Below are 18,484 nucleotides of genomic sequence, written 5' to 3'. Positions count from 1 at the left end.
TCGAAATGAAAATAAGAAACAATTTAATATTAAATGTAATATTTATTAGAAATTTCAAACCAGCGCCTTTGCTAACTAAAAAACTTATCCCGCCAGTGCTATCACGAGTTTCGCTAAAGTGTTGATAAAGGTGTTTTGCCTTTTCACGAAAGATGAGTGAACTTAAGGAAATTTTATTTTGAGTTCGGTCTTCTATCCACAGATTTAAAGCTTTTTCCATTTTTTCTAATTTAACATCATGAGTTACAGAGCAAATTTTTGAAGCAATTAGCGCATTTTCACGGACACTACGGCGGATTTTTTCTTCTGATTTCTTGATTGATCGTACCGTTGACTCATTCATTTTATAATGTTTTGCCACTGAGGAGACACTTTCACCATTAGAAAATTTATCCAATAACTCAATTTTATTCACTAATGTCATCACCTTTGATCTTTTCACATTTCCCTTGTTATTCGTAGCCATATTTTTGTAAGGGTTAGAAAGAACTTGTCCACAATAAAGTCACTTTCTTCCATTAACACACTCGAAAAAGTCTGTTTTACACTGAAAACCGGTACATTTATCATTTTTGTAAGTAAATCAATTTATAAATTGATAAATTTATTCAATTTATAAGCATATAAATTAAAAGCAAACGATGAAACCTTCCATGACAAGCGCATAACACATACTGAACAAGGATTAGCAAGAAACATCCATGCTCACGATTTTGCCACCCCTCTCCCCCCACCCACTGAGCGCTGTTTTGACTGGGAAAGATAATTTTAGCCATGCCCATGTATTTTTATGGCGGAAAATGTTCACGGCGCTTTAAAATTCACATTTTTTTAGGTTTCATTTTATATTAAATCAGCGATCGCGAATACAGATACCGCGAATAGTGGGGGTTTACTGTATATATAAAAAGAAAATAGAAATTCTTGCTAAGAAATAAAATGGGAAATTTGACTGCTGATGGCTAGCTCCTCAAAAAAAAAAAAAAAAACTACAAAGAATTCAGTGTTTTGATAACGCCTTCAACCTAACAACAGGCTGAAGAGAGACATAATTTTGGCAAGCATTTTGAATGCCCCCCATAACTTCAATGTGTAATCTGTATCTGCAAGAAATTTCCAATTACAGGTTTTAGCTACTCATTTTAACCTTTGTGCCAACTTTCTGAATAAGAAAGATGTTTGTACCTGAACCTAAGGATATTTTTATTGTACTAGTTAAAGTTACTACCTCCTTTGCTATTTCCTTTAATATAGCTGGATAGATTCCATTAGTGCCTGGTGTTTTGTTCACTGTAATAACTTTGCTTCTAGTCCCTTTTCAATTATAAAATCATGCAATTTCCTAACATGTGTATGTAAAATATTTATTCAGCTTATAATTTATAATATAAAAATTATCTATGTAGTTGGGAAAGGAATCAATATGGTTGATTCCTTTCCTCGTGCTGCTAAGTAAAATAAAAGGAAATAATAGTTTATAATTACTGCATGCATCTTTCTTCTCTGTAACTTTAGTTTATTCTCTGCTATTACTAAGGTAATCAGTTCTTTTTACATCCATTTTGGTCCGCACCTTGAACAATAACTTCCATTCTTTTTTCAGTCTCAGGGAACACTTGGACAGACAACTTGAGTAGTCGAGACCTGCTAATTTTCGTAAAATTGGACAAATGCTCATAATTTATTGTAATTTTTCCTTGTAGAAGATCTGTGATCTCATTATAGATTTAAAATAAACTTTGGATTTTTTTGAAAAGGGTAGTATAGGGTATTTTTGGAAATTTTAAAAGAATATTATATATTTTATTTTAAGGCAGAAGAATACTTTTACCTGGGGTATCTTAAGGAACGGCTGCATCCGGGTGAGGTGTAATTCAGAAGGTGTTGAAATTGCAATTATATAGAAGGAGGATGAAGGAAAAAGCCAGCTTTTGTCCTAAATCCTTGCATGGGGGAGTAATTTATTTTGTCTTTTGTTAGGTTACAGTTGGATAGGTTGGTTATGAATTCACTGTTCGCGTAATCTATTACGTGCATACCTACAGATTGCAGTCTCTGTAATTTTAAAAGGGAGTTCCATTTTTTCTCATGTCTTGTGGTAAATATTTCAGTATGAAATTTGATTCTATCCTGTACGTGTAGGGAAAGTTATTCCATAGGTCCTCTTTAACAAGTTATTTTAGTCGATTTTTTACTCTGTGGATATAGTGTAGAAGGTTTTCCTTTGCGTGGGTCCTTTGTTTTAGTGTACGTTTTACTATGGATATGCCAGCCCTTTTGAATTCTCTTCTGAAATTTTTATAATTTGCTTGTATTTTTATTTGCACAAATTTTGGGATAATCTGTGAACGTATGCATTTTTTTAAAAAATCTATGTGCATTTTCTGTTGGAAATATCTTAAGGTTACTTTATATAGGTTGAAATGTTCACGTAATGGGGATTGTATGCCTTTGAAACAGAACAATGGATTATTCACTGAAGCATTTGTCTGACACATTTTAGTGGTTATGAAACATCGAATAGCTAAATTTTGATATATGACATAGAGTAAAAAAATATGTGGAGGTCCTAAAGTCTCAAAACTTTATTAGGCAGTTGGACAGACAACTTGAGTAGTCGAGACCTGCTAACTTTCTTAAAGTCGTACAAATGTTAATAATTTATTGTAATTTTTCCTTGTAGAGGATCTGCAATCTCATTTTGGATTTAAAATAAACTTTGTGGATTTTTTTGAAAAGAGTAATATAGGCTATTTTTCGAAATTTTAAAGGAATATTATATATTTTATTTTAAGGCAGAAGAATACTCTTACCTGGGGTTTCCTTCAGGAACAGCTGCATCCGGGTGAGGTGTAATTCAGAAGGTGTTGAAATTGCAGTTATGTGGAAGGAGGATGAAGGAAAAAGCCAGCTTTTGTCCTAAATCCTTGCATGGGGAGTAATTGATATTACCCCAATTACTCCCCATGCAAGGATTTAGGACAAAAGCTGGCTTTTTTCTTCATCGTCCTTCCATATAATTACAATTTCAACACCTGAATTACACCTTACACTGATGCAGCCGTTCCTGAAGGAAACCCCAGGTAAGAGTATTCTTCTGCCTTAAAATGAAATATATAATATTCCTTTAAAATTTCCAAAAATAGCCTATTACTACCCTTTTCAAAAAAATCCACAAAGTTTATTTTAAAACCATAATGAGATCGCAGATCCTCTACAAGGCACAATTACAATAAATTATTAGCATTTGTCCAATTTTATTAAAATTACTGGGTCTCGACTACTCATTGTGTGTCCAACTGTCTAATAAAGTTTCGAGACTTTAGGATCTCCACATATTTTTTTTACTCAGGGAACATTGCAGTCTCTCCTGCTGTGACAGGGCTTGGATTTATGCTAAAATCAGAAACAATGCCATTAATCACAAACAACCCAAAATGGAAAGCAGTGACGTATCTTCATTTAAACAAATTTTGAAAACATTACAGCACTTTCTTCAATTTTCATATTGACCAAAATAAAAAAAAATAAAAAATAAATCCACAAGAAATTATTTGCGATTACATTCTATTCTATATATGGAAGCATGAAAATCAGCACAAGTAGCCCCTTCAGCAAGAAATTTGTTGGATTCAGGCAAAGCTATGGCTTATTAGTATCAGTATTAGTAACGGCCGCATGGTGCAAGAAAGCCTATGGCTTATTCTGCACCAGCCAAAAAAAAAAAAAAAAATAAATAAATAATAATAATTAATAAAAAAAAAAAAAAAAAAAAAAGGAAATTAAACCTATCATCCTATGCGCTTCCCTTACCCAAAAGTACTATCCAGATGACCTTTGAATTTCCCCAAACTGTCGGCCTCTACCACCCATGAAGGCAACTTATTCCAGTAATTTATAACTTCCTGCAGTCCAGTCTGAACATTTCCCCCCGTAACTTGAATTTATGTCCCCTAGTTCTAGCATCATTTATAATCTTGAAAATTTCGTTTTATTTTACTGATGCTACTATTCATTTTACTCATTCATTTTACTGATGCCTCTCAGAGCCTTAAACACCTCAATCAAATCTCCTCTAAGGTGTCTAGTTTCCAAACTCTGCAACCCACATATTCGAAGTCTTTCTTCATAAGGACGCCCTTTTGCCGATCTCACCAGGTGAGTTACCCTTCTTTGCACCCTTTCAAGAAGCTCGATGTCTTTCTTTAGGTGCGGTCTCCATACTTGAACACAGTATTCCAAGTGTGGTCTAACATAAGCCTTATATAATGGGATTATCACATCCCTATCTCTACTTGCAAAAGTTCAATAGATCATTGATAGGACACCATGGGCCTTCCTTGCAACCTGTTTACAATGCTCAGAGAATTTCATGTCTGACCGTATCATAACACCCAAGTCCCTTTCCTCCAGTACTGGGTTTAGTTGAACTCCACCAAGTGAATAAGTTTTTTTGGGATTACTGTTTCCCAGGTGTAATACCTTACACTTTGTTGGATTAAAGCACAACTGCCATTTTTCTGACCATTCCTGAAGTCTATCTAGGTCTCTCTGAAGAAGCTCAGCTTGACAGTGATCATTAACTACTCTACCAATTTTAACATCATCTGCAAATTTAGACATCACGCCCTCTATCCCTTCATCAATGTCATTTATGAAAATTAAAAACAACAGTGGTCCTAATACTGATCCTTGGGGAACCCCACTTCTATGCCTGAATCCAACAGTGAAGAGAACTATAACCTTCTCCTCTCTAGATGCAAAGATGTGGTAAATCATTGATAAGAGCCCCTTCCTGGCCACCTGTATGCTAGCCTTCACTGTAACAAAACTTCTAAGTCTCTATCATTTACATTTTTCATCCTTACCCCACTGTGTGTATAAACTATTCTCAGGTTATTATTTCCCAAATGAAAACCTTGCATTTAGCACTATTAAAACATAATGCCATTTCTCTGACCATCCGTACGGTGTGTCCAGATAGTTAGAAAAAGCTCAGCCTGGCTTGCATTGTTAACCACTCTCCTGAATATTATATCACTGTGAATTTCAATGCTGTACCCTTTATTCCCTCGTCTATATCATTCCAAAATATCAGAAAGGATGGCCCTACCATCAAACGTTGCAGGACTTCAAATTATAATTCTGACCTCCTCTGAAGAATGTTCATTTATAACAACCCTCAATCCAAATACAGGGTACACATAATTTATGTGTAGATTGTGTTCCTAGAATGTACACAAACAGATTCATACATTAAGATTCAGGTATATGTGTTTTGCAAATGCATAAATAGTCATTAATGTAACAATTTTTTGGCTTATTTTATGGTGCCTCCGTAGCCAGGTGGGAAGGAGCAGCAGTGCATAGCACATGCTTCTTGATTAGACCAGGGTTCGAGCCCCTCACCACCAAATACGGAGGATGTGGAAAGGTCAGGAAATGACCACTGCATATCCCAGAGCAATACGGCCTTAGTTGCTAATGTTCCTAAAAACCAAAATAACTAACAATAACAAGCTTATTTTATGCAGATAAATTAAAATTAGTAGTTTTTTTTTTAATTAACAAAAATTAATGCGCTTATGCAAAAAAATTATTTTCATAAAAAATTCAACTGAAAGTTACCTGTAAATTAAAAAATAAATATGCAAACAAAAAAAAAAATTTTTTTTTAAATTAAAATGTAAACACTGGATTTTTATCTTAAATCTAGAACTTCACTGACTGTGATCATTTGAATCACTTGAGCTGTCAATTTTTTTATTATTTTTTTATGCATATAATAAGATTTGTTTATTATTATTGCATTATACTCACTCTTAAACCATGTGAAAGAAATAATGCTGGAACTCCTGCATATTATATATTAGGTAACTATTGCTGTTATGATTAAAAAAAAAAAAAAACCCTCAATGTACCTCAGGATCTTGCCTGTGACTCCAACAGACTCCAGCTTGTACAGCAACTTTCCATATGGGACCATGTCAAATACTTTGCTAAAGTCCAAGTATATAATGTCAGAATTGTTCCTTACATGCAACTCCAGTGTGTGTGAACACATAGTAGTTTATAAAGTTGAACAGTCAAGAATTTCCCTCTATAAAGGTGCAATGTGATTTATTTGGGATAATCTTGTAATGCATCATTGACCACAGATTCCACAATCTTCCCTGCCACTGAGATTAAATTAATCTGTTTCTAGGTACTCATGTGACCCTTAACTCCCCCTTTGTGTAGTGGTGGCAAGGTGTTAGCATTTCTGCAATCCCCATGGATTACAGAAATGATTATCTGATAATTAACCTTACATTTCTAATGCATTTCTTTGCAGCCTGTTGATAAATATATGAACAAGAAATGCCACTAAAGTCATCATGAACAAGGATTCGTTCCACTTGGACTTAGGTTGTGCCTATGATGGAGCCCACACCTTTCCAAAAATACAAGCCATTTGCCAAGGGTTAACAGGGTATCATAATGCAACACTAATAAAACAAGAAATGCTTAAAATTATACATCTGTGCAATCTAGTCCTGAGAACTCACCTGATACTAGTATTAGCCATATAGTGCAAGGAAGCTCCAGGATTTTGCCACACTGTCCAAAAAATAACAAATAAAATAATAAAAACTACCTACACAGCATGACCCCTTTATTAGTTACACCTACTTAATAGTGAGTAAGTTCCCCTTTAAGTACTCAGAACAATATGGATTTGTTGCGGCATGGACTCAATGAGGTGTCACAGGGATGCTGGTCCATGTTGACCCAAATGCTTCCTACAGTTACAAAATAGATGGATGTGGGCTCTACTCTGAAGAACTCATTCTGTATCATCACACAGGTGCTCAATTCAATTTAGATAACCTGGCCACTGCAGTAGGATGAATTCATTCTCATGTTTCTGGCAATTTCTGCAAAATTCTAGCCTTGTGACATGCTGCAGCGATAAAGGGATGTGCCTGGTGGAAAATATTTCCAGGTAAGCTGTGGCATCCAAATATTGCTCCATTGGTATCAAGCTGCCCTATGTAAAAAGCTCCCCACATTATTACACTACCATTACAAGAAATACACTGGTGTTCAAAGAAAGTGCATCACCCCTTAAAATTGTAATTGTCGTCCGAATGATGTAAGTATATGGGAATATTTCTCACAGATTGCACCAGATAAGATTGACATGTGTAGGTGATGACGTAATATTGATTCAGCTGTTACTTTCAGCTATATAAGCACACTCTGCAAGAGTTGTAGTCATTCCTTGCTTGTGTCAGGATGGCTAGTTACATGCAGCTGACACCACGAAGAAAGAGTGCTATTGTTGCTTTACGTGAGGAAGGATGTTCTTCCCGTTATATTGCTTATAGTGTCTTGTAATCAGTGGACAGTGAGTAGATTTCTTTCCAAACTCAAGAATACTGGTTCTGCTGATAGGAAAAAAGGAATCGGGCACAAACGAGTCTACACCAAAACAGGACTGCGTTTTGAAATCCTTATGCCTTAAAAACTGTAAAGCTTCTTCGTCTGAGCTGAAAAGAGAATGGGAAGAACATACAGGAGTGGTAGCAAGGGCAGTAATAATCAGAAGACACCTCTTCAAAAATGGACTTATAGCCCATCATCCTAAGAAGGAAGCTCCTCACACAAAAAATGAAAAAAGGCCCAATTAATTTGGCGTAAGGAGCATGTCAAATGGACCCCCCCCCCCGCAGTGGATGTCAGTTATTTTCTCGGATAAGAAGAAATTCAACCTGCATGGCTCTGATGGGAGACAAACGATTCGCCGTAGATGTGGTGAAGAATACCATCCAGACTGATAGTTCCTACAGTGAAATTCCCTACCAGCCAAATGATATGGGGGTGCATTTCGTATCACGGAGTAGGTCACCTGTAGTTTATAAAAGGTTCCGTAAATGCTAATGGTTATCTGGCTGTAGTAGTAGTGGCATGTGATGCAAGAAAGCAAGTGTATGAACTTATGCAGCATCAGCCAAAAAAAAAAAAAAAATATATCGCACCATTCCCTTCAAATGCCTGTCCAGTTCCTCCTTAAATTTATTTAACCTATCAACTTCTACGACAGATGGAAGTTTGTTCCAGCAATTAACCACTCATTGGCTTAAGGCAAATTTCCACACATCTATTCTACATCTGTCTTTTCTTAATTTGAATTTATGCCCCCTTACGTTCGTAATCTGAACAAGTGATATCCCATCAGAATTCAGCGTGCTCAACCCATTCAAGGGCTTATACACCTCAATCAGATCACCACGCAGGTGCCTAGTCTCCAGCCACTGCAATATGCAGAACTTAAGCCTCTCTTGGTAAGAGGATCCCTTCATTCCCCTCACCAATCTTGTTGCTCTTCTCTGTACACGCTCAAGCAAATCTACATCCTTCCTAAAATGAGGCCTCCAGACGTGTAAACAGTACTCAAGGCATGGCCTGACCATTGCCTTATATAGAGGGACAATCACCTCCTTTTCGCTGCTAGCAAATATTCCTATATATCATTGACAAAACCACATGACCTGCCTGGCAGCCTGTCTGCATTGCTCAGAAAACTTCATATCTGACTGCACAATTACTTCCAGGTCTTTTTCATTTTTTACCACCTTAAGTGTAGTACCACACAGTTGGTACGTTTCTTTGGGGTTACTTCTACCCATATGCAGTACTTTGCATTTGTCAAGGTTAAACTTCAGTTGCCACTTCTTAGCCCATCAGCCCAAATTTTCTAGATCCTGTTGCAGTAGCACACTGCCATTACTGTCATTAACAACCCTGCCAACCTTTGTATCATCAGCAAACATCAACACAAGCCTGATATACCTTCATCAATATCATTGATAAAAATACAAAACAGTGGACTGAACCCTGTGGGACTCCACTAATAACATTAGTCCACGAAGAGCAGCGCACCTCCATAGCCAGGTGGGAAGGAGCAGTAGTGCGTAGCACACGCTTCTTGATTAGACTGGGGTTCGAGCCCGTCACCACCAAATACGGAGGATGCGGAAATGTCATGGAATGACCACCGCATATCCCAGAGCAATATGACCTTAGTTGCTAATGTTCCTAAAAACCAAACAACAACAACGAAGAGCAGCGCCCATTGATTACCACCTTCTGTCTTCTCCCACTCAACCATCCTTTTATCCATTGTAGCAACTTACCCTGAATTCCATTCTGCTCCAATTTGTACAATAGTCTTCCATGCGCAACAGTGTCAAAAGCTTTCCTGAAATCCAAATATATGATATCAAAATTATTTTTTGCATCCAGTTCCTTTGTAACCACATCATAATATCCTATCAAATTTGTCAGACAAGACTTTCCCTTAACAAACCCATGCTGTGTCTGAATTACTGCTGCAGTCTTGTTTAGATGAGCCTGCAATGCATCTTTAACCAGTGACTCCATTATTTTATTCGGAACAGAAGTTCAACTAACTGGTCTGTAATTACTGGTGTCACCCTTCAATCTCCCTTTGTGAATTGGGGATACATTTGCACATGTCCAGTCCGTGGGGACCTCCCCTGAGTCCAAGGATGCTCTCATAATTATGGCTAAGGGTTTGCTTAGTTGCTTTGCTGCCTCCTTTAATATAACTGGATAGATCCCATCCACCCCAGGTGCCTTTCTTATGTTTAACTTCAACAATTTCTCCTCCTCTTTGCTCTCAGTTATTACAAAATCATTAAGCAACCTGCTACAATCTGATAACCTTCTGGCACTCTCAAACCTTAATAACTCCTCATGTGTGAATGTAGATGCAAAATACTCATTCAGTTTGTTTGCTATCTGAGCAGGATCATCAACAGTCGAACCATCGATATCAAGTGGACCAATCAGATTCATCTCCTTCCTTTTAAGAGTTTATATAAGTAAAGAAATCCTTGCTGTTTTTCTTAGCATCCTTTGCCAAAGATTTCTCGTAACCTGCCTTCACCTGCCTAACCTCCTTTGTCACCTGATTACAGACCAGCTTATATCTGCCATAGGCTTCTGAGTCACTTGATAATTTATATGCATCCAATGCATTTTTCTTCTCTGTCACGAGTCTCATTAGTTCATTTGATAACCATTTAGGCCTAAACCCTGAACAATATTTCTTAATAGGTATGAAACTTTTAGTAGCTTCCACAATTAATTCCTTGAATGCTTCCCACTTAGAATTTACTGTTGGCAACATCGTCAGTTGATCCCACTGTTCAGAATTTAAAAACTGTCTGAGACCACTGTACTCACCTTTACAGAAGCAAAAACCCTTTCCTTTACCTCTGATGGTAATTATATCTTTAAGTAAATCCCACATCAGTACACTGTGATCACTGCCACCTAGTGGTTCCTTTATCTGCAAATTCTTAATACATAAATGATCACTGCTGATAACCAGATCAAGAGTATTACTGTCTCTGGTTGCCTCTCGAACATGCTGCTGCAGAAAACAATCATCCAATAAATCCACAAAAGTCTTACTATGTGTGAGTGACCAACTCACAAGTTCCAGTCAATATCTGGGACGTTAAAATTCCCCATTATAAGACATTCTGATTTACTAGCCCACTCTATTTCTCTGTACAATTGTTTGTTGTACTCATTCGAATCATTAGGCCTATAACACACTCCTACTCTTATTTTTGCTTATGTCACACCAAACTGACTCAACAGTGCACTGTCCATCTATATCAACTGGATGCACTTCTTTTGATTTTATGTTTTTCTTAATTAGCAGCGTAACCCCTCCTCCTCCTCCCTTCCTGTCCACATTGTACTCCCCAAATTCCAATTCTGCATTCCTAATATCAGTGTGACACCACGTCTCTGATATCCTAACAATATCCACCTTTGATGTCTTGACCAACACTTCAAATCCATCAAATTTATTTACTATACTTCTATTTGGAAAATTAAATGCACTAGGCATAATCCTTATGGGTTTTGATAATTAACTATATAATATCGGTGTAAATACACCATAGTTAACCCATATATTTGAGCTACGATTGTAGCGTAGAAGGCATCGTTTTAATTGTATCTCATAATGTGGTTGCGGTGGTGGTACGCTGAAAATAAATAACAGTAGTCTTCTCTACTAGAGAAGCGTTATTTATTTGAAGTAATTCAATAGTAGCTATCTTGTTGTGAAGGCAACCACATTATGAGATACAATTAAAACGATGCCTTCTACGCTACAATCGTAGCTCAAATATATGGGTTAACTATGGTGTATTTACACCGATATTATATAGTTAACTATACTTCTAGCATTGGTATACATGCAAGCATACATGTTCGAAGGCAAATTGCTGCCAACCATCTTCTCTCAACTTCCATTAGAGACAATTTCAACCTGCTAAGTAATTGCATCTTTCACAGCAACTCTGTTCCTTGACATTGAGCAAAAAGTGTAAGTAGGCCATTCTGTAGTTACTTTAGCTTCATTTCTGCATTAGTAATGTGATAGTAATGTGTTTACATTTGTTACAGGTGAAAAAATGGTTGGAAGAATGGTCCATTACAACCCTTAGCTGGCCAGGAAACAGCCCGGACCTGAATCCTATAGAGAGAACCTCTTGGCATCGTGTGGAATCTGCAGTTGCCAGAACCAAAGACCCTTTGTGAACTTGAGAAAGCCATAATTCATATTTTCAACCACGAACTATCAGTTGATTATCTTCAGAAATTGATCTTGTCAATGCCTCAATGGTGTGCTGCTTGTCATCAGGGCCAGAGGCAGTTCAACCAAAATATTAGTTTGCACCTGGTGAACTTTTCATTTTGTTTTCCATTTAAAATGATAAACTGAAGCAAACAGGGCTTCTGATAACACCATAATTATCGTGTTTACCAAAACTATTGTATAAAGGTTGCAAATGCTCATTTTGGAATATTTTGAGAACACCTGTCAAATATTACTTAGCTTTGCCTTAACTATTAATAAATATCTTTTGTTTATATTTTTATTTGTGATGCTAGTCACTAATGTAACATACCATTGCAAAAAAGGGTTAGAAATGTGAAATTCCTAGGTGATGCACTTTCTTTGAACACCAGTGTATACTAAAATGGCAGCTGCTGACACCTGGCAGGATGGAGTCATGCTGTTTTTTCCTCGTAATTCTGGTCCTCCAACTGTGAAACAACAGACAATGTTTTTTCTAATCCTCCAGTGTTGGTGCTACTGTACCTCCTTGTTTTTTGCTGACAAGAGTGGAACCAGGTTCAGTCATCAGCTGCAATATCCCATCCGTAACAAGGTACAACTTGTGCATTCTGAAATGCCTCTCTGACTGCCACTGTTAAACTGGGTTGTTATTTGACTAGCTATAGACTTTCTATTACTCCGAACAAATCTTAGAAGCCACCATTGGCTGGATATTACACTCTTGACAATACAAGACAATCCCAGCAGGATTACAGTTTCTGAGATACTCATAATTGTGTATCTTGTGCCAACTACCATTCTATGTTAAAAGTCACTTGAATCTTTCATTTTGCCCATTCTCACACTAAACTGCCACGCACACTGTACCTCTACATATCTGCACACCTGCTTATCACATGGTACTGTTACTGAAGATGCACTCCATTTCATGAAAAGGGTAAAGTGTACATAATAAAGTAACCACTTGGTGCACAAGTTTCCCTACTCACACAGGTGAGAAGAGAAACTCGTACAACTTCCTGCAGCCCAGTCTAAACTATTCCCAAGAAATTTGAATTTATGCCTCCTAGTTCTCAAATAATTTATAACAATGAAATTTTTTTCATTCCTTCATTTTACAATCTCTTCTCAGAGCATTACAGATTTTAATTAGGCTCCTAGTGATTAAGCTCTGTAAACCCACATATTTGAAGTCTTTCCCACACAGGAAATCTTTTAGAATTAGTAGCAGCAAATAACACAAGAAAGCAAGCTTATGAAGCAAAAAAAAAAATAAATAAATACCACACCACCTATCCATCGCCTCCAATAATTTATTCAAACAATCAACCTCTCACCTCAATTTGAATTTATGCCTCCTGTGTGTAGTCTGAGCAAGAGGAAGAATGCCATCAGTATTGAGCTCACTCAATCCATGCAGATCTCACCATACAGGTTGCCTGTCTTTTCACCCTTTCAAGAAGCTGTCTTTTCCTTAGGTGTAGTCTCCAGACTTGGACATAGTATTCCAAGTAGTCTTACAATTGCCTTATATAGTGAAATTATGACCTCCTTATCTTTACAAGCAAATGTTCAGTATATTATCAACAGGAAACCATGGATCCATCTTGCTGCTTGTCTGTGCTGTACAGAGAACCATTATAACCACTAAATCCCTTTCTTCCGCTACTCTTTTTAATTCAACCCGTCCAAGTGATGTTATTTTTTGGATTACTCTTCTCCAAATGTAAGACCTTGCATTTTGCTGCATTAAAATAAAGCTGTCATTTTGCTGATCATTTTGAAGCTTATCCAAGTCAAACTTAAAGAGCACTGATCATTAACCACTCTCACAATCTTGAAGTTGTCTGCAAATTTTGAAATTGTAGTAGTAGTGGCATGTGATGCAAGAAAGCAGTGTATAAACTTATGCAGCATCAGTCAAAAAAAAAAAATTTACACAACCATTTCCTATAAATATTTGTCCAGTTCCTCTTTAAATTTATTTAACCTATCAACTTCCACGACAGATGGAAGTTTGTTCCAGCAATTAACCACCCGCTGGCTAAAAGCAAATTTCTGCACATCTATTCTACATCTGTCTTTCCTTAATTTGAATTTATGCCCCCTTAGGTTCTTAATCTGAACAAGCGGAAGAATCCCATCAGAATTCAGCGTGCTCAACCCACTCAAGGCCTTATACACCTCAATCAGATCACCTTGCAGGAGCCTAATCTCCAGCCACTGCAATTTGCAGAACTTAAGCCTGTCTTGGTAAGAGGATAGCTTCATTCCCCTCACCAATCTTGTTGCCCTTCTCTGTACACGCTCAAGCAAATCTACATCCTTCCTAAAATGAGGCCTCCAGACCTGTACACAGTACTCAAGGTGTGGCCTGACCATTGCCTTATACAGAGGGACAATCACCTCCTTTTCCCTGCCAGCAAAATTCCTATATATCATTGACAAAACCATATGACCTGACCAAGCAGCCTGTCTGCATTGCTCAGAAAACTTCATATCTCACTGCACAATTACTCCCAGGACTTTTTCATTTTCTACCACCTTAAGTGTAGTACCACACAGTTGGTACATTTCTCTGGGATTACTTCTATCCATATGCAGTACTTTGCATTTGTCAAGGTTAAACTTCAGTTGCCACTTCTTAGCCCATCTGCTCAAATTTTCTAGATCCTGTTGCAGTAGCACACTGTCATTAACAGCCCTGCCAACCTTTGTATCATCTGCAAACTTCAACACTAAGCCTGATATACCTTCATCAATATCATTCATAAATATACAAAACAACAGTGGACCCAACACTGAACCTTGTGGGACTCCACTAATAACAGTCCACGAAGAGCAGCACCCATTGATTACCACCCTCTGTCTTCTCCCACTCATCCATCCTTTTATCCATTGTAGAAACTTACCCTTAATACCATTCTGCTCCAATTTGTACAATAGTCTTCCATGCGCAACAGTGTCAAAAGCTTTCCTGAAATCCAAATATATATTATCAAAATAATTTTTTGCATCGAGTTCCTTTGTAACCACATAATAATATCCTATCAAATTTGTCAGACAAGACTTTCCCTTAACAAACCCATGCTGTGTCTGAATTATTGCTGCAGTCTTGTCTAGATGATCCTGCAATGCATCTTTAACCAGTGACTCCATTATTTTACCCGGAACAGAAGTTAAACTAACTGGTCTGTAATTACTCGTGCCACCCTTCTATCCCCCTTTGTGAATTGGGGATACATTTGCACATCTCCAGTCCGTGGGGACCTCGTCTGAGTCCAAGGATGCTCTCAAAATTATGGCTAAGGGTTTGCTTAGTTGCTTTGCTGCCTCCTTTAATATAACTGGATAGATCCCATCCACCCCAGGTGCCTTTCTTATGTTTAACTTCAACAATTTCTCCTTCACGTTGCTCTCAGTTATTACAAAATCATTAAGCACCCTGCTACAATCTGATAACCTTCTGGCACTCTCAAACCTTAATAACTCCTCATGTGTAAATGTAGATGCAAAATACTCATTCAGTTTGTTTGCTATCAAGTGGACCAATGAGACTCATCCCCTTCCTTTTAAGAGTTTATATAAGTAAAGAAATCCTTGCTGTTTTTCTTAGCATCCTTTGCCAAAGATTTCTCGTAACCTGCCCTCACCTGCCTAACCTCCTTTGTCACCTGATTACAGACTAGCTTATATCTGCCATAGTCTTCTGAGTCACTTGATAATTTATATGTATTCCATGCATTTTTCATCTCTGTCACGAGTCTCATTAGTTCATTTGATAACCATTTAGGCCTAAACCTTGAACAATATTTCTTAATAGGTATGAAACTTTTAGTAGCTTCCACGATTAATTCCTTGAATGCGTCCCACTTAGAATTTGCTGTTGGTAACATCATCAATTGACCCCACTGTACTCACCTTTATGGAAGCAAAAACCCTTTCCTTTACCCCTGATGGTAATTATATCTTTAAGTAAATCCCACATCAGTACACTGTTACCTAGTGGTTCCTTTATCTGCAAATTCTTAATACATGAATGATCACTGCTGATAACCAAATCATGAGAAGCAACCCTCTCTGGTTGCTTCTCAAACATGCTGCTGTAGAAAACAATCATCCAATAAATCCAAAGATTTGGCCAAAGATTTCTCGTAACCTGCCCTCACCTGCCTAACCTCCTTTGTCACCTGATTACAGACTAGCTTATATCTGCCATAGTCTTCTGAGTCACTTGATAATTTATATGTATTCCATGCATTTTTCATCTCTGTCACGAGTCTCATTAGTTCATTTGATAACCATTTAGGCCTAAACCTTGAACAATATTTCTTAATAGGTATGAAACTTTTAGTAGCTTCCACGATTAATTCCTTGAATGCGTCCCACTTAGAATTTGCTGTTGGTAACATCATCAATTGACCCCACTGTACTCACCTTTATGGAAGCAAAAACCCTTTCCTTTACCCCTGATGGTAATTATATCTTTAAGTAAATCCCACATCAGTACACTGTTACCTAGTGGTTCCTTTATCTGCAAATTCTTAATACATGAATGATCACTGCTGATAACCAAATCATGAGAAGCAACCCTCTCTGGTTGCTTCTCAAACATGCTGCTGTAGAAAACAATCATCCAATAAATCCACAAAAGTCTTACTAGTGTGCCAGTGACCAACTCCCAAGTTCCAGTCAATATCTGGGAAGTTAACCCCCCCCCCCATTATAAGACATTCTGATTTACTAGCCCACTCTATTTCTCTGTACAATTGTTCATTGTACTCATTTGAGTCAATAGGCCTATAACACATTCCTACTCTTATTTTTGCTTTTGCATTGCTTATGTCACACCAAACTGACAACAGTGCACTGTTCATCTATATCAACTCGATGCACTTCTTTTAATTTTATGTTTTTCTTAATTAACAGCATAGCACCTCCTCCCTTCCTATCCTGTCTAACCCTTCTGTACACATTGTACTCCCCAAATTACAATTCTGCATTCCTAATATGTGTGTGACACCACGTCTCTGATATCCCAACAATATCAATTGTGCCCTCTATCCTTCTGTTGATACAATTTAAGAAATTCAAAAATTGTGCCAATATCCATCCTTGGGGAGGACCCCTCCCACCTCTATTCCTAGCCATACTGGATCCTGTGATATTCAAACTTCAGAAGATGGTATTAAACACCAGACCCCTCTTGCAGAAGACTTGACTCTCAAAATTTATTATTCTCATTAAGAATCTTTCCATCCTTAAAGTTCTGTAAAGCAGGTAAATCTCTCTGTCTCTCTCTGTCTGTTGAAGCCATTAGTTGACAAAATCCAGAAATAGAAATACCAATTAAAATGGCACTTCCTTTTGAGGGTCACATTTATATATGTAGACTACATATGGAAGGCAGTTACAGGGAACAGAAATACTAATTTTGAAAGGGCACACACTTTGGATACAAGTATTAGACTACTATAATAAAGACACTGCTTTGCATTAAGAAGCTGTTTTTAATTTTGATAATAATTTTGCAAAAAATTTATTTTAATATTAAAGGCATCTTATGTTTCTGCATATCTTAGAAAGTACTGAAAAATGTCTTATTGCTGTTATTAAATAAATTTCGGTTTATATTCCAAATGACTTCCATGGGCAGAGAACTTACTTTATTAATCGTTTTATTATAACTATTTAATTGCAGTAGATAAAGCAGTACAACAGTTAACAATAGACTGTTCATTTTTTTTTTTTTTTTTTTTTTTGTAGGGTACAGGCTTGATCTTCCAATGGGTGTACATGCTATTGTCTGTGCACATTACCCAGGATCACTGTACCCCATAAAAATTCTAAATTTTATATCAAAATTAAACAGTCTCTTAATGCAGAAAAGTATCTATTATAATACAATAAGAGTACCCACTAATATTTCAACAACTCAAAATACACTGAATAAATTCTCTTAGAAAAAATCACAGATGATAAATTCTTGATAACACCTACCTACCAGCATCAAAATTTGGCATACCTACAGGATCTAAAACAAACTCTCTTTTTCCCCTGCATTTCAGGTTTTCTATAATGGCATAAACATTTTTGTTTGTTAGCACTATAAGAGACAAACAACATACATTATTAACTTTTACCTGTAGTTATGTAAAGGACCAAAATAAATACCATATTTTCTGGATCATAAGATGCACTTTCTTAGAAAATATTGTCTAAAATTCTCCTGCATCTTATGGGCTGAAGGTGTATCAAGTAACATTTATCTCGTAATCATTTGGTCTACTCTTCGTGTATGAGGAATGGACCAAATGGATGGATGCACCAAATCAAAATTTGGCACACCAACAGGAAGAATGACGAAAACAATTTCACAGGTGTGTGAATGGGTGAAAAAGTCATGGGCCTTAGTGAAACATAGGACAGTTGCCAAGTTTTTCAAGATATATGGAATCAGGAATGCCCTTCAGCACTGAAGATGATGCACTCTTTTAGAAAAGCAAAATTTCTGAACTGTTTCAGTTGGGGCAACGAGTTTTTGGAATTCTACACAAGTAAAAGTTTTATTCTATACATTGTCTGTTTAGTAATCACTTGTGAATTTGTTTCAGATATGTGTAATAACATATTTTTTTTCCAAAGTCTGACATAAAACATGGGTGAATCGTATGGTCTAGTGCATCTTACCATCTGGTTCTTACTAGTTTCTGTAATAGGTTCAAACTAGTGAAGTTGGCTTGGACTGTAAAACATAACTCTTAGTGGCAACTGTATATAAACATATGTGAAAACATTTATCTGTATATG

The sequence above is a fragment of the Mastigoproctus giganteus genome, chromosome 8 (assembly GCF_048544385.1).
Source record: "Mastigoproctus giganteus isolate SK-2022 chromosome 8, ASM4854438v1, whole genome shotgun sequence".
Taxonomy (NCBI): Eukaryota; Metazoa; Arthropoda; class Arachnida; order Uropygi; family Thelyphonidae; genus Mastigoproctus; species Mastigoproctus giganteus.
The sequence above is the reverse complement of the archived record's forward strand: the minus strand, read 5'-3'. Positions refer to the sequence as shown.